The sequence below is a fragment of the Dipodomys merriami genome, unplaced genomic scaffold (assembly GCF_024711535.1).
Source record: "Dipodomys merriami isolate MVZ:Mamm:240054 unplaced genomic scaffold, mDipMer1.0.p SCAF_29, whole genome shotgun sequence".
In the NCBI taxonomy this organism is placed as follows: domain Eukaryota; kingdom Metazoa; phylum Chordata; class Mammalia; order Rodentia; family Heteromyidae; genus Dipodomys; species Dipodomys merriami.
Window position 1 is genome coordinate 14328672 of NW_027204381.1, and position 26476 is coordinate 14355147.

The 26476-nt window shown below is 40.8% G+C and overlaps 1 long non-coding RNA gene across 1 annotated transcript in view; it reads right to left on the minus strand.

Annotated features, from left to right (window-relative positions):
* The window catches only part of LOC138838772 (uncharacterized), a 39703-nt gene that overhangs the window by 3247 nt on the left and 9980 nt on the right, over positions 1 to 26476 (minus strand). The window contains exons 2-3 of the long non-coding RNA XR_011375747.1: positions 10229 to 10407; positions 7161 to 7399 (exon numbers count right to left, since the gene is read on the minus strand). This is a non-coding gene — a long non-coding RNA (uncharacterized lncRNA). The remainder of the gene's footprint in view (positions 1 to 7160; positions 7400 to 10228; positions 10408 to 26476) is intronic.

The window sequence follows — 26476 nt, forward strand, 5'->3', positions numbered from 1 at the left end:
AACCAACAACTTGCCACAAAGGTAGATATATTGACCAAACTAAACCAAGACAATCCAGATGAATTACAAAAAGGAAAGGGATACCAGCAAGAACGGGGTGAACTGTTCTTTGCTCCATAAGCAAAGCATTGCAATATTAGTGCTGAAAATTTACTTATACACAGCCATGGTTTCCATGCAGCAGGCCACCACCAGCACACAGGAAAGCTGCAGAGTCTTGCCACCCACCTCTTACCACTGCTTGTGTCAGAGCTAGAAATCCTCCTCTGCAGTATCCATACACCGGAAGCAGGTTGAGCAGTGCAATCAGCAGCTGACTAGAGAAAGAGATAGCCTGTACTTGGAGCTGGAAAAAATAAAAGTACAGCAGAACTACAAAAGTACAACTGAACTGGAAGAACATCTAGGATTTTTCCTGCTGGAGATAGCAACCATGAAAGAAGGAATGGAGGAGCTCCAAAAGAAGCTGGAGCTGTCTGGCATATTCCAGTTACAGTTCTCCAGCCCGTCTGAAACCCCAGACAGTGATGACCAGGCTAGGGCAAAGGCACAGCTAGAGACTCAAGTAGGGACACAGAGAAGTACTAAAAGTGCAAAGTGAGAGAGATAAATGTGTCTTGAATATGTAGAACCAGAGTGTAAGACAGGCACACACACAAAAAATGAGCAAGCCTAGAGGAGAATCATGAATTGAAGGAGGATAAGAGCATTCTGTAATCAAGTACTGGAGTGGAGACAGCCTTGACAGAACATGGGAAACAGCTGGAAGAGCTGCCACTATCACAGCCTCTAGCAGAGCCATCAAAGACAGAAAGCAGCTGCAGGCAGAGGCCTAGCAGCTGGAAACCCTGACTGACTGGACAGCTGCAAGCTCAGCTGGAAGACAATAAGATCATCTATTCTGGAGCTACTGAAATTATGGAAGAAGAAGACATAGATCTGAGACTATGGTATTGGAAGTCAGTAATTTAAATTATGGTGTTCTTTTGACTAGGAGTTAACCTGATTATGAAATCCAGCTGTATTTGACTACTAATTACAGACTGAATTTCCTTCTTGAAAAGCGTCTGTGAAAAATTTGGGATTCCTTAGAATCTGGCATTCCCTTAGAACATATGGACTTTCAAGTAATCCACTAAAGACTGCCTGTGTATATTTCAGTTTCATTTGACAAATACGAGTTGAAAACCCAGTAGATATCAATCACTGCTCTACGTGTTGGGAAGCAGTGCTATAAAACAGAACCACTCACTACTGACTCCACCCTATTACTTCCTGCGAGTTCAACACAAAACACTTCTCTTACATCTCAATGTATTGTAGACTGGCCCACAGTAGTTACATAAAAATATAATGACATTTAAAAGTGTTAAAATATACAAAGTAATGCAAGTTTCTCAGCTACAGAGACCCCTAGTAATGGTTTGTCAAAGGGTTTTCATGTCATGTAGTCTTCAGAACAAGAAAAAGAGAAAATCCCAGAGAGGATGAGACTTAACAGTAATATCAGACTTTACACAGGGGTCAGTTGAAGACTGACATGTGCCTTCTAAATAAGGCCAGGTGGAAAATGTATTTCTGACTTTGAAGGAATCCAGAAAAGCATTCACCACAGCTCAGTCCCTGTCCACCAGAGGGAACAGCTTCTTAGCACTAGCTCTTTTCCTGATAGAGAAATGATTAAACCTTAAAACTCAATCATTCTCTATCATTTCAACATTTTTCATGAGAAGATTATTAATGCGATACTCTGAAATGAGAGTCCTATTCTAGGCATATGACTCTGATCCTCTTACCACTTAGTAAGTAAATGGTAAATGCCTTTTACATTTTGAGCTCTTCCTTCTAAGTTTCTAGCAACATCTTTAGCCTTAAGTTTATTTAAAAGCTTTATTCCCAAACTGACATACATCTTTTCTCCCAGATAATTCGGTGACCCACATACAAAGTCAAATGACAATGTTGAAAGGGGTTTCCTTAACTCTCCATACACTGAACTCATGGTGCCCTTCTGGAAAAGGTCCACAGACCTTCTAAAGCCATGATAGCCAGTGACAAAGGAAGCCACAAAAGATTTAAAGCTTTGGACAACAAAGAAACGACCTCCTTTCACTTGAAAGCCACTGTTTTTGAGTGAGACTGGGCTAGGTATTACTGTGCTCTGAGTGACACAGTGGAATAAACCTCAGGAAGAATTGAGCACTAACTGGACTGTAGCAGAGGCCTGGCTGCTGAGTGTCTGTGGCTTCTCTGCATCAATGAATTAGGGTTTCCATTTAAACAGGGTGAGCATTCATCTATGTGCTGCAGAGACCTTCATTCATGAGGATTTAGAGGGAGTGCCTGCTATTCAGTCCTTAAACATTCAGTCCTTAACTGTTGATTAACCAGGATCCTGGGAAGAACTCCTATCTTTGATCTTAACTTCAGATGTCTAGAAGAAGCAAGGAAGGAAGGGAGGAAGGGAAGGAAGGAAGGAAGGAAGAAAGGAAGAAAGAAAGAAAGAAAGAAAGAAAAGTGTTTTGAATACCCTAGCCTCCCCTTGTGCAGATCCTGTGCTTTGCATCTCAGTGCTCTCCAAACACCTGAAGCCTGAACCACATCTCTGTATCTGGGCCACATCCCTGATCCAGGCCTTGTCTTGGGGGTAATTGTGTAAAGGTTTACCTTTAGGGAGAGTTTTTCATTTATAATCTGTCTCCAAACAATGTGATATAATAAATCAACTAGTTCATGTGAGGACGTTGAAATTATGTCCCTTTCTACTATTTCACTCCTTGGTGTAGATAGCTGTGGCCCTGGTCCTATTTGACCCAGACCTTGTCGACTCTCTCTTCTTTCTCTAATACAGCAGCCCTTTTGTGGCTCAGGCCAGAGATGAGGAAACAAGTTTTATCATCTGGCCCTTGCCAGAAGCACTTAAGCTATTTATTCCTAATCTTCAAAACATTTGTGTCTGTGTACCAGCTATTCCTGCCTGAGTTTCCTTATTTATCATAAATTGAGGTCAAAATAACTATATAAAATTATCCTTTTAAAACTGGCATTATCTGTGAAATATATCTGAGTACTAGGTGCTTATTCCTAACACAAATGGTAATAGCATTATCTGTGTAACAATAAAAAACTCATATCAATACCACTTGACATAACCACTTGTATCAGTCCTACTTTTGGAAGCACTGACATAGCCCATGTCCTCACTGGGTTGAAACAATCAAGATCAGAGGGATTGCCATCACTTACTTAAGGCCTTTCACTGACAGACTAAAAACTAGGAGTGGAGCTCAGTAACTCTTACTCTCTGGTAATTGATTGGTTTGAAGGGAGTGTAGTTCCATAGCAGAGCACTGGCCCAGCGTATGTGAAGCCCTAGGTTCTATCTCGCATGCTCTGCCCTCAAAAACACAGTTGATATTTCCATTAAAAAATCTAAAACTGGATTAAGAGCTTGAAATAAAGAATTGTGTCTTATAACTTCATTATTTACTTATACTATTTTGCAAAAATTAGAAGATATAAACAGCTAAAAATGGGACACCACCATAGACTCACGACCTGCATATCACAAGTCTATATCATGGGAGGGAGGTAAATAGATAGATTTGTGGATAAAAAATGTTTATATGAAGCCTCCAAATGCCCAAAAGCTTTCTGTTCAGGTAAATCCAGTTGAAGTGGGTTAAGCAGGAGATAACTTCATCAGATACACAGGAGATACCATTTCAATGGCTCAGACACAGATGTTTGCATGCAAAGCCAACAACAAGGGCTCAGAAGTTCATTAGCAGGCAGATCCACAAAACTAGAACCGTTATTTAAGTCCTTCAAAGTCAAACAAGAAGACTTCAAAGAACAGTGAAAAGAAATCATCCTGGAAAGTATGGTGGCCAAGAACCCCTGAATGCTCCTGCAGCCAACTTGCTCTTAGCCTAGACAGTAAACTACATTATCAAGAGGCATCAAGTACGAGGAGGATGGGACGATCCACAAGCACACCCACATCAGGAGATCTTACTGGGAAGAAGGTTGATAGGGACACAAATGCTATCACTCTTTTTTCAAGTATTCCTTTTGTCCTGGAGAAGCCAAGAAAGAGAAAGCTCAGTCCAAGGAGCCTGTAATAAGTGATGAAACTGGAGAAGAGTCTGTGAAGAAACCATAGATACTCTGGAGATGCAGCAAGAAAAACTAAGGGAAGAAACGAAGAAAGAAGGAGAAAGAAGAAAGAAGCAGCAGCAGTGACACCAAAAGAACAGTTCAGTTCTGACAGTGATGAGGAAGAGAAGAAACATGAATTTTTTTTTTAAAGAAACACTGAATGGGGGCTGGGAAGGTGGCTCAGTGGTAGAGTGCTTGCCTCGTATGCATGAGGCCTGGGTTCAATTCCTCAGCACCACATAAGCAGAAAAAGCCAGAAGTGGTGCTGTGGCTCAAGTGGTAGAGGGCTAGCCTTGAGCTAAAGAGCAGAGGGCCAGTGCCCAGGCCCAGAGTCAGGGCCACAACTGACAAAAAAACATTTTAAAAAAGCACTTAATGCTGAGGAGGCTTGCCTGTTCCATGCCAAGGAAATCACACAGACTGAGGAGAGGAAGCCTTAGCACAGCAGCAGATATGAATCTCTACAGCCCAAAAGAGGATGTTTCCTTGCTGGCTTCTCTCCCTCCACTCTCCTTCCAATTTAGCAGTTCTGGCTTACTGAGTGGTCACTGCTTCTCTGTCTGGTAAACCATAGCTCTGTCCAGTCCTTTCCCTCAGACTTAAGATTCTGGGATCCTCATGATAATAAATTTAATTTCTTTTTACCTTGCAGTAGTTTGAAATAGAAATTTGGCTGGTGCTCTTAATTGATAACTTGAGAATTTACATTTATACTCTCACATGTCTTGTAGTTATGATTTGTTTTCTTTTTGACATTTCCCAGTGTTGTAAGCCTTAGGGTTGCTCAGTGCTTCTGATTCCAGGTGATGAGATAAAACGAGTGTGAAAAGTAGTTTGAGGCCCTGAATAGATCTGATTATTTGATAGGCTCCCTTCCCCTAACACAAGATAATCTTAACTTGTCACCAGAGGAATAATAGGCTAGTGATTTCTCTGTATTTTTCATTGCTTCACATAACCTTGGTGGATCTTACAGGAGCAAGTAATATGAAAGTATCAATTATTTCAGAAGCAAACACCACCTTCCTCCCACAAGTCTTTGGTCTCCAGCTAAAGTCCCATGAAAGTGATAGCCTAGTAAGACAAAAACATATTAAGACAGAAACTAGTCTACTCAACCCTAATAGCATGTAATCGTTAAAACAATTGAGAAAGCACCCAAGAGAATAGAAAAGTAAGTGAATAGTAATTAATGCCATATTTGGGGATAGAGGAGAGGGAGGTAGTCCAGCCACTTGAACTAAGGGCCTAGGTACTGTCCTTGAGGTTTTTTTCTTTTTCACAGCTAGTACTCTACCACTTGTGCCACAGGTCCACTTCCAGATTTTTGGTCATTAATTGGCAATAACAGTTTTGTCAACTTTTCAGTCTCCTGAGCAACTAGGATTACAAATATGAGGTACTGGTGCAAAACTTTAATATGTTATTTTAATTTAATTCTGTGCATCTCCTTATCAGTGGCTCAAAGACAGCTGTGTATTTTCACTGCTGATGGGAATAAAATGGGCTTATAAGCACAGCGCAGTGCTTGGCTGCTTTGATTCATGAGGAGTTTCTTGAAGGACTAATGCAAAGGGTAGAACCCAGAACCCACAAGGGGCTGTGAAGGGGAAATTTCTTTGTAAGAATTATACAGGATACAGGTGGATCCATTGCAACAATGAGATGTACAAGTTATTATGTGGAAAAAGAACTTTACAACTTTGGGGGAGGGGAAGATTGGGGGGAAAGGTGGGAGGAGGATGGGAAGGGATGGGAAGGGGAAACAAAGAAGGAGGCTACAATGCTTGATAAGAAATGCTCATGTAATTGTAACCCCTCTGTACAGTATTTTCACAATAAAAAATAAAATATAATAAAAAAAGAATTATACAGGAATAATTTAGCAGCATATTTTAAACATTCAAAAGAAATAATGTTCAAACCTGGTGATAGGTAAATTCATACTATCCAGCTTAAAGGGGGAAGAGAGAGCAAGCACACAGATCCACCATAACTCTTAGAGATCAACTCCTAGATATTATGATTATACTCAAGAGAAAGAAAGGAATAGTTGTCCCAACCTGCAGGATGTCAATGAGGGCAATGAACCTAAGCGAGAAGGAATGAAGGGACAAGAGACACGAAGAATGACAGCAAGACAGGGATTCTGACCAAGCTGCAAATTTTTATTTTTCACACAGGGGTATTTATATGCTTAGAATAAGCAAGCTTTTTCATTGGCTGTTAAGGAAGCTTTTTCATTGGCCATAGCAGTGCAGGATGTTTGCATAGGGCAGGGTGAAAGGGTGGTCGTTAGCAGCTGCAAGATGTTTGTGTAAGGCAGGAAGAGGGTCAGATTCCTGAGAGTGGTTCTGTAAACTCAGCCACAAGATGTTCCAGTGAGATAGTCAAGCCTATCATGTTGAGAGACTCCCTTTTGGCTCCCGACATCTCCCCCTTTCTTATTTAGAAAATTGACCATCAATTGTTGGCTGCTCTTTTTAAGGGGGTGACAGAGGCTCTGTTCCTCCCACTCGGGGAGGGGAATTTTACAGGCCTTGGCATGTTTTTTGAGGAGACGGCTTGTGGGTATGCATGCCAACCATCATGCACCAGAGCTTGCCACTCAGGGGTCTTGGGTTTGGGGATCTCGCAGATCCATCCCCCTGCAGTCTTACCTGCACCCTTGATTTGAGCATTTTTTCTTCCTCCCATAGGTGCATCCTCCCCCAAGCGGAGAGGCCTATAGGACGAGGGGCAAACCTATCCCTTATGGCAAGGGCACAATAGGTCTTGCTCATTGAATGGTCAGGAGTTATGAATAAGGAGAAGGGCTTTCTAAATAAGACAAAAGGGGGTTCCCCCACTGGAACAAGCTCATGGCAAAACACTAATTAAAAGCATGGGGTAAATCCTAGATCTCAATGCCGTGGTCTGCCATATCAAGACGATGGTAATGAACCTGTATGGGCTTAGAAGCCAAGAGATCAATCTGTTGTTTAATAAAAGTTACCCGCCTATTTAAAGTAATCCTCCAATGTTGGTCTGTTGCTCGGAGGTAAGCCACTTTGTTTCCACAGTCAACCATTTGGCTCCAGCTACCAGGGGTTGAATAAAATCCCCCTTTGCATTCGCAGGGGACACCAAAATAAGTGGTCATGAGATTTTTTGTAGCTGGAGGGCCAAGACCACCATATACAAAACCCCTTTGAAAGAAACACTTCAAACAGGAGGGTCCACGGAGTTCTAGCTGCATCTGTAAGAGAAAAGGAATCATCCTCAGGGGGAAGGTTTCCAACCCTGGGTTGTGGTAAGCCATTAACCTGTTTTATCAAGCGTCTGGCAGTTGGGGCTGATACTAAAAATCCGAATACCCAAGCCCATGTTTATCTGTTTTTTGGGTAGCTTGGGTGGGCTCAACGATTCCTTGTCCTGATTTTCCAAGACCCGTACCAGGGACAAAATCCATACAGAGCATTTGATGTGTAACCACAGAATTGGGACTAGCAAGGATAACTTCCATCTGGGTCAAGATATCCCGGCCCCATAGGTTAACAGGGAGGTCAGGAACAACAAAAGGAGTAACAGTTCCCTTGTTGCCCTCTTTGTCAGTCCAATTAAGAACCTTGGAGCTGACCAAAGGGTTTTTTGACTGCCCTATGCCTTTAAGGTCAGTTAGGGATGAGGTAAGGGGCCAACTTGGTGGCCAATATTTTGGGGAAATAACCGTGGCATCTGCACCAGTATCCAAAATTCCCTGAAACTCCCTTCCTTCAATTCGCAGGATGAGGGTGGGTCTTTTTTGAGTGATAGGCTGAACCCAATATGCATCAGAAGACCCCAAAGAAGCAGTTCCTTGTGGTGTGGTCTGAGCAGTGGAAGAACCCCTAAATTTAATGGGAGCAGTACCAATTGTGCAAGCCTAGTTCCAGCTGGAATTACTGCAATTCCATTAAATTCTGTGGCCAAAATTTTTATTTCTCCTGTATAATCATTATCAATAATACCAGGAAAAATTTGGATACCTTGTAAGGTAGCAGAGGCTCTTCCAAGAATAAGGGCACACATATGAGACAGAGGGGGTCCCAGGGTCCCAGTGCATATTATTTGAGGTCCTTGTATAGAGTCTCTTGGGGATAGTCGGGGCCAAAGTTTCCCGAAACATGAGAGAGAATGGGTTGCCCAAGGGCATTTGTTTTGATCTACATTCGTTGGCCCAATGACAGCCCTCACCACATTTGGGACAAAGAGTGGCAGGGAGTGGTCTACCTGTACCTTGGGAGGGTATCACCCCTTGGCTTTGTTTGCCAAGGGGACATTCACGCGCAAAGTGACCAGGTTGTTTACAATTAAAGCAAGTACGTGAGCCGAGGACTCAACTTTGAAATGCCTTGGTAAAGGCAGCACCTATGGCGAGCCCCATGGTGTGAGCAGTCCCTACTCCCGCACAAAGCCTGACGAACTCAGAGAGGTCACCCTTGTTTTTATGTGGCCAGAGGACATCTTGACATGCCAGATTAGCATTTTCAAAGGCAAGATGTTTAACAAAGGCACTTTCACTTTCACTAGGCCCAAGAAGCCTTTCCGCAGCCAAGTTAAGCTGCGAGACAAAGTCACTGTAGGGTTCATCTGGCCCCTGTCTAACTTTTGCCAGGGAAGTAGTAGCCGATCCCTTTTGAGGGAGACGCTTCCAAGCATAAAGGCCAGCGTTTTGAATTTGTGCCAAAAGTCTGGTAGGAAAGCACGCCTGTTTAACATTGGTATCAAAGGGCACATTACCCAAAAGTTTAGTATAGGTCCAGGTTTTTGAAGATGTTTTAGCCAAATTTTTTTGCGCGGTCTCTCTACATTGTTCCTTAAAGTCCGCATTCCATAAAACAAAATCACCCCCACTAAGGATGGCAGGGGCCAGGAACTTCCTATCATTAGGAGTGAGCCAGCATGCACTTTGGTTTTCTAACAAGGCTAATGTATAAGGGGCAGTCGGGCCATATTGGGCACATGCATTTTTAAGTTTTTCAACAAACTGAAGGCTAAGCCTCTTATTCTCTTGTTGGCCTTTTCCCTGGGTGGGTTGTTCCTCTTCATCCCCAGTATCCTGTTCCTCATCCTCCTTTTCTTCCTCTTCTGATTCGTCCTCCTCACCCTCTGAGGTTCTATCTGTCTGGCTCTGAGTTACTGGAAAGGCGAGAACTGGTTGATGATGTGATCTAACCTTAATTTTATTAGGCAGTTTTGGCGTGTCGGCCAAGGCCAGTGTGCGGAGTTCATAATTAAGGGACCGCAGTTCTTTTAAAAGTTGAAGGTGTTCTCGCCTTATGTTGAAGGGACTCATGTAAAGGGGCCAGATTAGGTAAAGGGGGGAGAGGAAAAACATCTGGAGGGGTAGTGGGCCCTTGAAGGGCCGGGCCACAAAAGGAAGGGGGTGCATAGGAGGGATGCGGAATATTTGGGGTAGAGGATTTAGTCTGAGGTAGGGGGTGACTGAGTAAGGGGGGCCAATCAGGATGACGATATTAGGCCACCTCCTCTTCCAGGGTGGCCTCCTCCTCGGGACTTAAATTATCCTGAGGGGAACGGGCAGCCTGGAGTACAGGATAAAAATGTTTATCTACCTTTTGAGAGGTAGTTTCAAGAGATTTTAGGGAGGTTTTAGATTCTTGAACAGGATTTTCAGTAAATTGACCAGAAGGCATATCTAATACAACCAATGGGCAAGCAGAGGGGAGCCGAGAGGCATGTTGGAGAATCTCCTCTCCCGTTTTTACAAGTTTTAAAATTCCATTGTCAAATAGAGAACATTTAAAAATTTCATTAATCAAATTCCAATAGGAAAAGGCGGTAGCAGGAACCTTTTCTGGATCAAAGGTTTCATAATAATCTTTTAAACAATCTCCTACTCTTTGCCATCTTTTTGCGTCTATGGTTCCTTCAAGGGGGAACCAAGGACACAAGTCCTCTATGTACGAGAAAAATTCTAAATCCTTTTTCTTAACCCGTGTTCCCCATGTCTTGAGGGCCTCCATGAGGTCTGACAGAAATAGATCATGTGACAATATTGCTTGTCCCATGGTAGGTCACTCACTGTGCGTCGTCCTCACTCTCCTCCTGGATCTGTCTCTCAGTGGGGTCTGTCGAGGCAATCGCGGACTGTACTTGGCCAAGTTTTCCCGGAGGACGGAGATCCTTCCTTAGTCAGAGGCTCGTGCCCCACATTGGGCACCAGTTGTCCCGACCCGCAGGATGTCAATGAGGGCAATGAACCTAAGGAATGAAGGGACAAGAGACATGAAGAATGACAGCAAGACAGGGATTCTGACCAAGCTGCAAATTTTTATTTTTCACACAGGGGTATTTATATGCTTAGAATAAGCAAGCTTTTTCATTGGCCATTAAGGAAGCTTTTTCATTGGCCATAGCAGTGCAGGATGTTTGCATAGGGCAGGGTGAAAGGGTGGTCGTTAGCAGCTGCAGGATGTTTGTGTAAGGCAGGATGAGGGTCGGATTCCTGAGAGTGGTTCTGTAAACTCAGCCACAAGATGTTCCAGTGAGATAGTCAAGCCTATCATGTTGAGAGACTCCCTTTTGGCTTCCGACAGATCAACTCCCAGATATTATGATTATACTCAAGAGAAAGAAAGGAATAAGATAATTAGAAAGATTCACGTTATATAGTTATATTTAAAGACTAGGAATTGGAGCCAGCTGTAGTACTACTGCATCAACCTAAGTCAGTCCTCTTTCAATAGAAATGTCATTGTTGGAAAATGGAATTCCAAGCAATTTTTAAGTCCTAGACTTATTTTTAAAATGTTGCTCAAATCAAAACTACATTGAGATTCCATCACACCCTCGTTAATGGCTATGAAGGAAAAAAAAAAAGCAATAAATGCTGGTGGATATTTAGGGGAAAGGAATCCTGATTTGCTGTTGGTGGAAATGTAAATTAATTCAGCTTAATTATACGGACATTTCTCACACAATTAAAAGTAGATATATTATATGAGCAAGTTATGCTTCTCTTCGGAACCTGCCTAAAGGAATGAAAGTAAGCAGACAATCGATGTATGTGAACATGCACTTATTGTTACATGATTCACAATGACCATGTTGTGAAATCAGCCTTGGTTCTCAATGGGCAAATGAATACAGGAAATATACATTTGTATAACATTCAGGCAGGAAAACAAAAGAATCCACACTCAGACAGACAAGTGTCACATGTTTTCTTCATGTGGATTCTAGAGAAAAAAAAGATATGGAAGCAGAAGGAGGTCTACTAGGATGGAAGACAATCACGGGGAGGGGGAAGATTAAAGAATGTTGTGAAATATTAATGCAATAATAACCAAAAATACATTAAATTCATTATGAAAAAAGTCTCAATAAGTCTATTATCATTATTATTATTATTAGTCAGTCATGGGGCTTGAACTATGGGCCTAGGCACTCTCCTTAAGTTCTTCAGCTCAAGGCTAGTGCTCTACCACTTTGGGCCACAGCACCACTTCCTGTTTTCAGGTAGTTAATTGGAGATGAAAGCCTTATTGACTTTCCTGCCCAGGCTGGCTTTGAACCACGATCCTCAGATCTCAGCCTCCTGAGTAGCTAGGATTACAGGTGTGAGCCACTGGAGCCAAACAAGTCTATTATTTTTAAAAATTAACATTAAATTAAAAATAAATGTTGCTCAGACTGTGAGAAGAAGTGTAGGGTAAGCCAAATTGTAAGACATTCTGTTTTGAGATCTTGGAGGAAGATGGCGGAGGAGAAGCTGGAATCTGAACAAGCTCTCGCATAGAAAGGAGTTTTAGAGTTCCAGTGAACAGTCCTAAGCCAGAGAATCACACCAAGTGAGTCATCACAGGACAAAGAGTTAGACAAGAGAGGGGAAGCCAAGGAAACGCAGCAGCTGCCACTCCGGCGGCGGGGCCGCGGCGGCGGCGACCACCGCCGCGGAGACATACCTGAGACACAGAGAGTCAGGGACGAAGGAGCCAGACGCAGCGGACGAGCGGATTCTACTCAACACCAACAAGAACCGACAAGGAGCGAACATCTTCATCCTGCTGTTTGCAGACCAGAGACGACCCAGGATCCAAGACTCGGCGTGAATACAAGCCCGACATCCTCACTCCTCAGGGAGCAGAGGAGGGAAGGCCACCCCTCCCCCCCAGCACCGGTGATCTCCATCTTGGATACCGACAAAGTTCGGAGGAGCTGCTAGCTCCAGCTCAGGCCTTGGAATAAAATGAGTCATTTAGCAGGTCACAAGAACTTAACGGCGAAGTGACCTGCCAGACTCAGCTCCATCCAGGGAAAAGTCACCCAGCTCAGGCGCCAGCCATCGGAGTGCCTTGCTTCACTGGGTAACCAGAGCCAGAGGCTGCCCCTCCCTCTAGCAGCCTCGACAATCAATTGAAAAACAGAAACCCTGAGAATGGCTCCAGGCTGGGCGCTGTGAGCTTTATCACAAAATAGCCCCAGGGAAAAGCTACTGTTTATTGAAAGGCCTCAACTCTACCCAGAACCTAGCCTCATCACCACATCCCCCTCTTTTGTGACTCTCAAAGCAGACCACCCTCCCAGAAAACTAACCTGGGAGGGGGATCTCAAAATCTTGGGTAAAGCAGAGCATTTTTCTGCCTCTTCCAACCAACCGACTTAAGAAACCAATCAAGCCACAGGACCTCAAGCTGACCAGAGACTCCAACAAGAGACTGGTTGCAGACAAAAGGGAGATACAGGATTCTTCCCACTCCTCCCCCCCCCCAAAAAAAAAAATCAAAAGACTTTTTTTTCTTTTTCTTTTTTTTTTTTCTTCTTCTTTTCTTTTTTTTTGCTTGTTTTTTGTTTTTTGTTACCTTATATATATATATATATATATATATATATATAAATTTTTTTCCCTTCTAAAACTTTTATTAATCTTTAATTTTTGCCTCTTCTGAAAAAATAATTGTTTTCCAGTAACCTTTTTTTTTTTCTCATCTTATAATTTTTATTTTAGGAATACGTGAATAAGAGTTTTCCTTTCTTTTCTTGTCTTCTTTCTCTTTTTCTTTCTTTCTTAATTATCTTTTTGTTTTTTATCTAGCTCTACTGAACTTCTGATCTTTTCTTCTCCCGTTCCCATCCTTAAAGCTTTTCACATCTCCTCTATGTCCCTCCCCTTCTCTGAACATATTCACATTCCTCTCTAAATAGACGGTCTTTTAACCTCTATAATAACATTAATTTTTACGTTTCTATTCTTTTTCTGGTCTCTCTTTATTCCCCTTTCCGTCTCTTCTTTTTCTCTCTCTCTCTACTTGCATCCTACCCAACTCATTTCCTGCACTGTGATTAGGACATAGTTAACTCTCCCTGTGCCTCCCCACACCAATCTATTCCTATTTTTTACCCACATCTCCCCCTAATCCTAATAATTTCTGGTTTTCCAAATTCTTTTCTGCGGTTCGAAATCCTTTAACATATAGTCGTTTGATGTTGAATAGATGTATCTGTTGAACTAGATTGTATCTGTAGACTACTGACTGTACAAATGCAAACTTTGGTTGATGGTTGCCTTAAGATAGTGTTCTAGCACAAAACTGGTGCAATCTTTATCTCAAATGGGCCGAGTAAGCCGGAAAAACACAAGAAAAATGGCAAATTCGGGTATCTCAATTCCCAACCTTGATAATCAGGGATTAGAACAGATAAAGAATAATCCAGAGGAGAGTTCCCAAATAGCTCTACAAACACTAATAGCAAACATGATAAATGAGAAGTTTGACAATGTACAAAGGACTCTGTATGAGCGTGATAGGGAGAGAGAGGAGGCATCCCAGAAGTTTATACAGGAATATCATAAGCGTGAGGAAGCTTCTCAAAAACTGATACAGGATTTGCGTGAACAACTTGAGAATACTCAAAGAGAAAGGGAGGAATGGCGTGAGCAGGCAGAGAACACTCAAAGAGAACTGCAGGAATCCCACAGAAGGGAGGAAACTAATCAAAGAGTAATTCACGAATTAAGAGACCAGGTAGAGAATACACAAAGATCACTAAAGACATTCATGGAATCCATTAACAAAGAGCTGAAGGAAGTCAGGGAGACCACAAAGGGAAAGCTGAATGGAACCCAACAGAAGGAATGGGAGTCCAAAGAAACCATAACCAATCAACTAAGTGATTTGAGAACAAACACTGAACACCAAATTAAGGAAGTAAAGAAAATCATACAAGACCTAAAACAGAGCTTCAACAAAGAACTTGAAGCCATCAAAGCTGACCAATTAGAAGGAAAAGAGATAAAAACAAAGTAGAGAGTCTTGACAGCAGGTTAGACCATGCAGAAGATCGAATCTCAGGGATTGAAGACAGCCTAGATATTATAGAGAAAGAACATACAACCATCCAAGACAAGTCCAAGAAATATGATAGGTCTATCCAACACCTGGAAGACACCATCAGAAGGCCCAATCTAAGGATAATGGGTGTAGAGGAGCACCTAGAAACAGAAGTTAATGGTCTAGGAAATTTGTTTAACAGGATCCTAGCAGAGAACTTCCCAAACATACAAAAAGATAGGCCTATTCAGATACAAGAAGCTTTTAGAACCCCAAATAGACCAGACCAGAATAGGACATCCCACCATCACATTATAATCCACACAGGATCAACCCAGACCAAGGAAAAGATCCTTAAAGCTGTCAAGGAGAAAAGGTTAATCACCTATAAAGGGAAACCAATTAGAATTACCTCAGATTTCTCAGCAGAGACAATCAAAGCAAGAAGAACCTGGAATGACGTATGCCATGCCCTAAAAACAAACAACTATCAACCAAGAATACTGTACCCAGCTAAACTCTCCTTCATAACTGAAGGCCAAATAAAAACCTTCCATAGCAAAGAAAAATTGAAACAATACATCTCCACCAAACCAGCCCTGCAAAAGATTCTTAAAGATGTCCTACACATAGAAAACCAACAAGAACGCAACAAAGGCCAAGAAACTGCACCCAAACTGAGAATCCAAGAACCTTAGGAAGAACCCAGTTTTCACAGCCCCCAAGAAGGTGGATAACATGGCAGGAACCCCCAAATACCTCTCAGTCCTATCTCTTAACGTTAACGGACTGAACTCTCCAATTAAGCAACATAGACTGTCTAGTTGGATTAAAAAACAAGACCCCTCTATCTGCTGCCTGCAGGAGTCACATCTTGCCTGTAAAAACAAACATATTTTCAAAGTTAAAGGCTGGAACAAAATCTACCAAGCAAACGGCCCTCATAAACAGGCGGGAGTTGCAATCCTAATATCAGATAAAATAGACTTCAAATTAAAATTCGTGAGAAGAGATAAAGAAGGTCGCTACATACTAATTAAAGGATCTCTCCTTCAGGAGGATATTACAATTCTAAATATCTATTCGCCAAACAATGGAGCACACAAATTTATCAAAGAAACACTACTTTCCCTCAAATCCCATATAGATCCAAAGACATTAATTGTTGGGGATTTTAACACACCACTCTCCCCACTAGATAGATCAACTCGGCAAAAACTCAACAGAGAAACCGCAGATCTAAACAGCTGCATAGATCAACTAGACTTAACAGACATTTACCGAACATTTCACCCAGCAGCAACAGAATACACGTTCTTCTCAGCAGCACATGGAACGTTTTCTAAAATAGACCACATTTTAGGCCACAAAGCAAACTTGTCTAAATTCAGAAACATTGAAATTATACCTTGCATTCTCTCTGACCACAAGGGAATAAAATTAGATCTCAACACCAAAAGCCACCAAAGAAAGTCCGGTATCACATGGAGGCTGAACAACACACTGCTGAATCATGAGTGGGTCATGGAAGAGATTAGAAAGGAAATTCAAATGTTCATGCTATTCAACAAAAATGAACACACAAATTACCAGCTCCTCTGGGACACAGCAAAGGCAGTACTCAGAGGCAAGTTTATAGCTCTGAGCTTTACATCAACAAATTGGAGAGATCGGAAACTAACAATTTAATGACACATCTAAACCTCCTTGAAAAAGAGCAGCAAGATAAACCCCAATCCAGTAGACGGAAAGAAATAATCAAAATTAAATCAGAATTAAATGAATTAGAATCCAAAAAAACTATAGAAAGAATCAACAAAACAAAGAGTTGGTTCTTCGAAAAACTTAACAAAATTGACAGACCCTTAGCAAACCTTATCAGAAAAAGGAGAGAACACACCCAAATTAATAAACTCAGAGATGAGAATGGAAACATCACCACGGAAACAACCAAGATTCAGAACATTATTAGGGGATACTTCTCAAAACTTTATGCTAATAAGTTTGAGAACTTGACAGAAATGGACCTTTTCCTAGCAAATATTGACATGCCAAAACTAAACCAAGATGAGTTAAACCAGCTTAACAGGCCCATATCAAGCATTGAAATAGAAACAGTAATAAGAGACCTCCCAGCTAAGAAAAGTCCAGGACCAGATGGTTTTACAGCGGAATTTTACAAGGCCTTCAAAGCAGAGCTCACACCAATACTCCTCCAAATCTTCAATGAAATTGAAAGAGAGAGCTCACTACCGAACACATTCTATGAAGCCATCATAACCCTCATCCCAAAACCAGGCAGGGACTCATCAAAGAAAGAGAACTATAGACCCATTTCTTTGATGAACATTGATGCAAAACTTCTCAACAAAATTTTGGCCAATTGACTTCAACAATTCATCCAAAAAATCATACACCACGATCAAACAGGATTCATTTCAGGGATGCAAAGCTGGTTCAATATACGCAAATCAATTAATATTATTCATCACATCAACAGGAGCAAGAATAAGAACCACATGGTTATCTCAGTAGATGCAGAAAAAGCATTTGACAAGATCCAACACCCCTTTATGATGAAGGTTCCGGAAAAATTAGGAATCCATGGAACATTCCTCAATACAATAAAGGCTGTATATGACAAACCTACAGCCAGCATTATACTCAATGGTGAAAAACTAAAGCCATTTCCTCTTAACTCAGGAACAAGACAAGGATGCCCACTCTCTCCACTTCTCTTCAATCTAGTATTAGAATGCCTAGCTACAGCAATAAGACAAGATGCAGACATAAAGTGGATCCAAATAGGGAAAGAAGAAATAAAACTCTCCCTCTTTGCAGATGACATGATCTTGTATTTAAAGAATCCCATAGACTCCACTCCCAAATTACTCAAGCTGATTCAAAACTTTGGCAAAGTAGCAGGTTATAAAATTAACCCCCAAAAATCAATGGCTTTTCTATATGCCAACAATGAGAAAAGTGTGGCTAAAATTAGGAAAGCAACTCCATTTGTAATAGCCCCACAAAAAATAAAATACCTAGGAATTAACTTAACCAAAGAAGTGAAGGACCTCTATGATGAAAACTTTAAAATCTTGAAAAAGGAAATCAACACAGAACTTAAAAAATGGCAAAACCTCCCATGCTCCTGGATTGGCAAGATTAACATCGTGAAAATGGCAATACTTCCCAAGGCTATCTACAAATTCAACGCGATACCTATCAAAATTCCACCCTCATTCTTCAAGGAAATAGAAGAGGCAATCCAAAAATTCATATGGAACAATAAAAGACCACGAATAGCAAAAACGCTCCTCAACGGAAAGAACACTGCTGGAGGAATATCAATACCAAACTTCAAACTCTACTATAAAGCCATAGTAATCAAAACAGCTTGGTATTGGCATAGAACAGACCTCAGGACCAATGGAATACAATTGAAAACCCAGAAATGAACCTACAGACCTATAGCCATCTAATCTTTGATAAGGAAGCTAAAACAATAGAATGGAAGAAAGACAGCCTCTTCAGTAAATGGTGCTGGCAAAATTGGTTAACTACATGTAGAAAACTAAAGCTAGATCCTTATATATCACCCTGTACCAGAATCAACTCCAAATGGATCAAAGACCTTGAAGTCAAAGCAGACACTCTGAAAACATTACAGGATGGAATAGGAGAAACCCTAGGTCTCCTTGGCTCAGGTCGAAATTTTCTGAATAGAGACCCGGAAGCACAACAAATCAAAGAAAGGTTGGACAAATGGGATTGCATAAGATTGCAGAGCTTCTGCAGGGCAAATGACATAGCTGTCAAGATCAATAGAAAGCCCACAGATTGGGAGAAGATCTTTACTAGCCATACAACGGACAAGGGTCTCATATCTAAAATATACTTGGAACTCAAAAAATTAAACCACCCAACAACAAATCCTCAAAGAATCAACTGCCCAATAAATAAGTGGGCGAAAGACTTAAAGAGAAGCTTCTCTGAAGAAGAAACAAGGATGGCCAATAGACACATGAAGAAATGTTCAACATCCCTAGACATAAAAGAAATGCAAATCAAAACAACATTGAGATATCACCTCACTCCAGTTAGAACAGCAAAAATCAAGAACTCTAACAACAACAGATGTTGGAGGGGATGTGGACAGAAAGGAACCTTACTTCATTGTTGGTGGGAATGTAAACTTGTTCAACCACTTTGGAAAGCAGTATGGAGCTTCCTCAGAAGACTTCACATAGATCTCCCCTATGATCCAGCAATCCCACTTTTGGGCATTTACCCAAATGTTTACAAACAAGACCACACTAAAGCTACCAGCACAACTATGTTTATTGCAGCATTATTTACCATAGCTAAGATATGGAACCAACCCAGATGCCCCTCAGTAGATGAATGGATCAAGAAAATGTGGTATATATACCCAATGGAATTCTATGCCTCCATCAGAAAGAATGACATTTCCCCATTTGTTAGGAAATGGAAAGGTTTGGAAAAAATTATATTAAGTGAAGTAAGCCAGGCCCAAAGAAGCATAGGTCCCATGGTTTCCCTTATTTGCAATATCTAGTATAGGTATGAGTCAAGCGGAAAAGGTGAGATAATGTGATGTTAGGAAAATGAACCCTTAAATATGTATTTTAATGTTTTCGTTTCTTTCATGCATGTGTTTCTAACACATTTATAAGATTATTTCTTTGTTGCTTTGTATGTCCCTCCCCCACAGTGTAACCCCCGCTTTCACTATATTTGATGTCAATATAACATGTGGAGGAGATGGGGACAAACAAGTCGTTTAAGGATTCAGGTGGACCTGTTGCAACAATGAGAAGTACAAAATGTCATGTCAAAACCAGCTTTACAATGTCGGTGTGGGGGGGGGAGGGGGGCATAATTGGGTGGGGGGAGGGGGGTAAAATTGGGTGGGGGGAGGGGGGAGGCGGGGAAGGGAAGTGAAGGGTAAACAAAGGAGGAGGCTGCAATGCTTGGTAAGAAATGTATGCATTATCCTGCCCATGTAATTGTAGCCCCCCTGTACAGTATGTTCTCAAATAAAATAAAATACAATTAAAAAAAAAAGACATTCTGTTTTGAAAAAGATTCTTTTAAATTACATGAATTTTAAAATGTACTTATACACAATGGAATTTTACACAGCCATTAGAAATAATATTATTATGTCATCTGCAGGGAAATTGATGGACCTAGAACAAATCAAGTTACATGAGGTAAGCCAAGCTCAGAGAAACAAACTGTGCATGTTTTCTCTCCTATGTGGAAGCTAGCTCTAAAATAGACTGGGACATGATAAATTATACATATAATTAACTCTAATTATAAGTCTAAATTATATTATAAAATTATAATTATAGAGGAAAAGGCATTCACATACAATGGAACCAATGGAGGATACTCATAGGAGTTGAACAAAAAGGTGAAATGTCTATGCGCCTCTGCTCAGATAAAATAATATTTATTGAAATCAACTCCAGGAAATGGATAAAAATTTCATGATTTTTTTCAGGTGAGACTATGAGGATATCTTGGGGATGCTTAAGCTGACATGTGAAAAGCTCATGGATTGCATAAAACTCACCTAGATTCCTACAGTAGAAGTGTTATGAATGATTTTCAGGTCAGAAAAGTGGCTTTTGAAAATCATGGCTCTAACTCAGAAAAATGCACGCACATAGAAACAACCTTCATATTTGGAGAAAATGTCTCTGAAATTTTAATTTAACTTTATGTCCAATTTTTACTTCCATTCACAAAGTATATTCAAGTTGAGTATTTCTTTGAACACAATTGGGAGACCACAAGATGGCAGTGTCTATTCAGGGACATTGAGGAAAGCTGTTCAGTACTTCTGAGTATGAAAGAGAAGGGGACGAGGGTGAAGAGAGAATTGTATGAAGAAAGACCCTCTTTTTTGCTAATTGTTAGACCCAGATTCCGACTGTGTGTTTACAGAGCCAAATGACAAAATCAAAACAACAACAAAAATGCCAGGCGCCAATGGCTTACACTTTATAATCCTAGCTACTCAGGAGGATGAGATCTGAGGATTGTGGTTCAAAGCAAGCACATGATTTTTTATTTGAGTCATCAGTGAACTATGGGCAAAGAAATCATGATGAGATCCTTGATTGGTTTACTAGTGATCTTGTAGCTTCACATGAGCTCAAGAGTTTGACATTTGCATGGGAACATGAGGTTTGGAATATAGTGCTTGCAGTTGTTTTCTGTCTAATGAATGTAAGGAGAAACATGAAAGTCCTCACCTTCTCACTAGGAGAGTGAGGGGGGGGGCATGGAAAGGTAGTTTACATTCTGTAGAGGAAGCATCCACTATCCAGTCACTGTCCTTTATCTGACCTTTGTCTTTCTGCAAAGAAAGGGCTGGGCAGCCAACAAAGGAGATGGAGCGGCATCCTGAGTCCTTCCACGTTGCAGGGAAGCCTCCATCTCTCTTAACTGCAGTTACAGAGCCAGCACATCTCAGCAATTCAAGAACTACAGATAGTATTCTGGGAAGGGTCCTAAGCTGATGGAGATGAACACTTAGTGCATCTCAATAGAGCCAGGCTTTTTGTTTCCCTGACCATCAGAAGCTGCCAGCCCACTGACTCAGCCTCCTATCTCTGTGTAGTGAGCCCACAGTACTTTCCAGACACCTGTAGCCGGCACCCAAACCTACTGAGGCCCTGAAAAACCTGAGCTGGAGCACAGACTTCAGGGCCAACCAATTCTGCTGTGCTCTGATTGTCCAGGAGTTAAAAGCAATAGCAGTGAAAGTTTCATTAATTAAAAAATTCCCTTAAGATAAATTAAAAACACAATATTGGTCCATTTAACATATTTTACCATTTTATCTTTTAATTCTAATTTACTTTTTTTTTCTTTTGTGCTAGTCCTGGAGCTTAAACTCAGGGCTTTGTACTTAAAGCTAATGCTCTACCACTCAAACCATAGCTCCACTTCTGGCTTTTTGGTGGTTAATTGGAGATAAGACCCATGGATTTTGCTGCTCAAGTTGGTTTCGAACCACTTTACTCAAATCTCAGACATCTGAGTAGCTAGGTATGCACATGAGCCACCAGTGCCCAGCAACTTGTAATTTTTGTTGAGCTATGAACCAAAAGATACACACTGGTGATGTCTACATTTTAGGTGAAGTTTTAAAAAATCCATAAAACTGTTACTATAAAGAATTGTATAGGGGCTGGGAATGTGGCTTAGTGGTAGAGTGCTTGCCTCACATGCATGAAGGCCTGGATTCCTCAGCACCACATACACAGAAAAAGCTAGTAGTAGTGCTGTGGTTCAAGTAGTAGAGTGCTGGCCTTGAGCAAAAGAAGCTTGGGCACAGTGCCCTGGCCAGAGTTCAAGCCCCAGGATGGGCAAAAAAACAAAAACAAAAGCAAAATTAATTATATAAACATAAACATTGCCCTTCATACTGCCATTCTCTTTGAATTTCTCATAAACAGCTAAGCTAAAATGTGAACCTTTCATTGTAGAGGAATTGATGGACTGAGATAATAATATATCAACAAAACTCCAAAATACTTGGTCAGTCATTCACTTCTGCATCCATAGCTCTCTTCTTATAAATGTCCTGCCTCTTCACAAAACGTCCTTCATGCTAAGACTTCACACTGAAATTTATTATATTTTGCCATTTGAATTTAGTAATCAGCGTGTTGTTGAGCATACACAATCTATAAAATGATCCATTTGAGGAGTATTCCAAGAGGATTTACATCTTTGTTAGTTTTTTCTAAATTAAAAAATTTTTTTTATTGTTTTTAAGTAGTTGTACAAAGGAGTTGCCATTCAACAAAGCAGTTTATGAATACAGTGTATGTTGATCAATATCACCCCTTTCAACATTCTCACCTATCCCTCCCAACCCACCCTTTTCCCTCACTTTTCTTAGTTTTGTAGGATATTTAAGTTTTGTCTTTAACAAAGCAATATATGAATACAATGCATCTTGATCTGTATCACTCCTTCAATATTTTCGTCCCCTTTCACTCACTTTTCCTTTTTTTCCTTTTTCTGTTTTTTAAACCTTTGTCAGTTTTGAGAAACATTGATTCACCTGTTATCCAGGTCTGAACAAAGTCTGCTCTGGAAGAGGCTGGTCACCCTAAGGCCTGAGAATGTCATCTCATCTACATTGTCCCTATGACAAAGGAATCATTATCACTCATAGGTTTATAGTCACTAGCCATGTATTTCTGAGCAATATTTATGAGAGAACAGCTTACATATTCAGGGAAATGGACCTGGGATTAAGTTTATGAACCCAAGAGAACCAAGCAGAGCTCAAGAACAGAGCACACAGAATCTGGGTAGGGTGTTGTAAGAATAGGAACAGATGCACACATGTGTGTTGGGAAAAGAGATGATACTCAGACAAGAAATCAATGAGTACTCCCATCAGGATGAGAGAATCACCCATTGGTGATTTAACAGTGACTAAGAATTATCCAGGGACAAGGCAGAGGAGAGAATAGGGAATCTCTAAGCAGAGAAGTCATCTCCTGGTTCCAGAAGATCATCTATTCTTGAATACCTCAGGAAAAGTATGCAGAACTTGCTGTTATACTCACAGTATACTGTACAGTGCCTCAAATTATTTTAATCCTTGGTATAATTGTACATTAGATGCAGGCCTGTGGTGAATTCAGAAAGCCATATTGTCCAGTAATTGAAGAAAATGAAAGAGAAAAACCCCATTGTTTGGGCCTCAGGCACTTCTTTGAGGTCTGCTAAAATGATTGGTATTCTCTGCCATTCTCCTTATCTTGTCTACAGACAACACGTTCCCCAGTTGTTCAGGGAACTGCATGTGGACTACAGCTCAGTCAGTACAGGCTGATAACATGGTATATCTTGTTCACACTGACATACACCTCCTTCTGTCCTTGCACTTGGTCTCACAGGTCATTACAATAATGGAAAAGAATGACCTGCACATGATTCTGAGGATCAAAGCTGTCAGAAGTTCTGAATTGTAGACATACTACAACAATGGAGCCTAATATGGTTTTCTTACCTTGTATTATATCCATGACTCTTTTACAGTGTGTCCAATCCAGTATCAAAGGAATAACTCTGATGTAAGGGGAAGGGGGCCCATAGACTCCAGTGCCCTGGCTCCAGATGGGTGAAATTCTGCTGTGTTTCTCCACACATGGCACCCACACAGTGCTACATGATCTCACTGAAGCCCCAGGGATGCAGCTCACCCAAGAAGCTTCCTATACTTTCTGGAGGTCTGGGAGCCTTCGTTCTCTCTTGGAATATGCTGAAATAGATTTTGCCAGCTGGACTCTGCTCTAATTCCTGAAGTTCTCCTTAAGAGGAAGGAAGCTAACCTCCAAAGTCACTGGGGTCTAGAATCTCAAGAGGTCCTGAAATAAATGCTTGGTATACCTTTCTGGTAACGCTGTCTAGGGCCCCATAGGAACCAACTGCCTTTTTTGACTGACAAACAGATTGTTAGAGCCTCGGTTTTCTCAGATATTAGTAGGTTTCCTACATCCTAGTTCCTTCAGCCCTCAAACCACTTCAGCTATCATTTATGAGTATTTTCATCATTTTAATTTTAATAGTTTTACAGAGACACAATTTACAAACATAAAATTCACTCCTATATATAATGACAGAAGGGTACAATCATCATCACTTTTTTTATTGTGAAAATACTGTACAGAGGGGTTACAATTACATGGACAAGATGAGTACATTTCTTATCAAGCATTGTAGCCTCCTCCTTTGTTTCCCCTTCCCATCCCTTCCCATCCTCCCAATCCTCCTCCCCCCCTCACCAAAGTTGTAAAGTTCGTTTTCGACATAATGACTTGTACATCTCATTGTTGCAATGGGTCCGCCTGTATCCCTATTTAAACGTATAATCATCATTATTATCTAATTCCAGAACATCAGGAGAATAAAACTGCTTTGTGATACTGTAAGGGTAAATGCTTCTCACAGAGATTTTTCTACACCCAAAGAGGGTATGTACGCATTATCCTGCCCATGTAATTGTAACTCCTCTGTACAATATGTTCACAAATAAAATAAATTTAAATTTAAAAAAAAGCAAAGAGGGTACAACACCAAGATTGCACCTTAATGTGGCCTATGGGTTCTAACAATGGCATGTCCATATGGATTCACCAGTAATCACAAGTACATCCCTGGCGCAGCAACTTGATAATAGGGGAGGCCAAGCATGTGTGAGGAAGGGAATTTGAGGGAAAATTCTATAACCTCTGCAGAATCACTCACTAGGAGACTAATGTTGCTCTAAAACATATAATCCACAGAAAAATAAATGTCAGGACATATCTGTTCCTTGTCTTAAATATTGATTTTATGAGGAACAATATTTCAAAACGTGGAAGCACCTGGTTTTAGTGTGAATGCAAAATCCCTTGTGGATGTGTATATGGAAGGGTTATTCAAATTTTATTAAGATTACAAAGATTTATGTTTACAGAGACATTTCAATAGAGCTTAAATCTTACTGCTATATTTTTCTTGGACAGGGTTTCAGGATGTAGTCGAGGCTGCTCTAAAACTTCTGGCCTTTCTGCTTCTATCTGAGTGTGGGGATAATAAGTGTTTGCTATGCTTGGCTTCTACTGGTAGTTTAATAGGGTTTATATTGTCTTTGCTAGTGCTCTGGTTACAAATGATTTGTTTTGGCTTTCTTACTTTCCTAAAGTCCACCATAGTTTGTGTGGGTATTCTGAAAGTGCCAGGAGACTTTTCTTGATATATGAGTTGGATCTTAACTGAGAAACCTGTACCAGGCACTATGCAGAACCTTCTGAACTTTTGCACATGTCATGTCAAACACAAACATGAATGTTTTTCTCCAGTGCTCTTGCTAGACATGACACACACATGAAAGATTTTTAGGTCAGGAGGCATGTTCTGAAATCATTCATTAACAATATTTCTCATATATGCTTTTTTGCCAAATCCCATGTTTAGTAAAGTAAGAACATAGATTGAAAGAAAATCTCTTGCCTTCATTTTAGTGTCAAAATTCTGTAGTTCCTTCTCATCTTTGTTTTGTCCAAAGAACAGAAGGCATATGAGGGCCTAAATGTGTTTGAGAGTCTGGTACCTAGAGTTAGACTTGTAATTCCTGCTACTTGGCAGGTATATATTGGAAGGATCATGGATTGAAACTAGCATGGACAAAATTAGTGAGCCTTCATCTCATAAAATGATCCAGATGTGGTGGTTTAGTTCTGTCATCAATTATGCTAGAAGCGTAAGACGGATCATAATCTGAAGCTTGCATGAGTAAATTTCATATGCCCTAAATATCTGACAACAATCTAAAGTAAAAAGAGCAGGAGAAATGATTTAAGTGAAAGAATGCTTGCCTAACAAACTCTAGGCACTGAGTTCAAGCCTTCTCCCAAGTGCATAAATATGTGGCTTCACGTATTCATTAGGTTGATAATAAATTGATTGTCTTGCATATCCACACAAGAATGAAGTGAACCCAATAAATTAACTTGGATCAGAAACCTAAGTATAGAATAACCATGAAGCTGAGGGTCACGGTTCAAAGCCAAGCTGGACCTGATATTGTGTTCATTCTATTCATAATATTGTTTCATTGTTTAATAAAAAGTGATAACTTTTGTCCACAAAACATAAATCTTCCTCTTTTTTTTGTCGGTTGTGGGGCTTGAACTCTGGGCTTGGGAACTGTTCCTGCACTCTTCAGCTCAAGGCGAGCGCTCTACTGCTTGAGCCACAGTGCCACTTCCAGTTTCCTAGTGGTTTATTGGAGATAAGAGTCTCACAGACTTTCCTGCCTGGGTTGACTTTGAACCGAGATCCTCAGATCTCAGCCTCCTGATTAGCTAGGTTTACAGGCGTGAGCCATCGGCACCTGGCTTAAACCTTCCTCTTTAGATTATGAAACCTAATGATTAACTCTGGGAGAACAG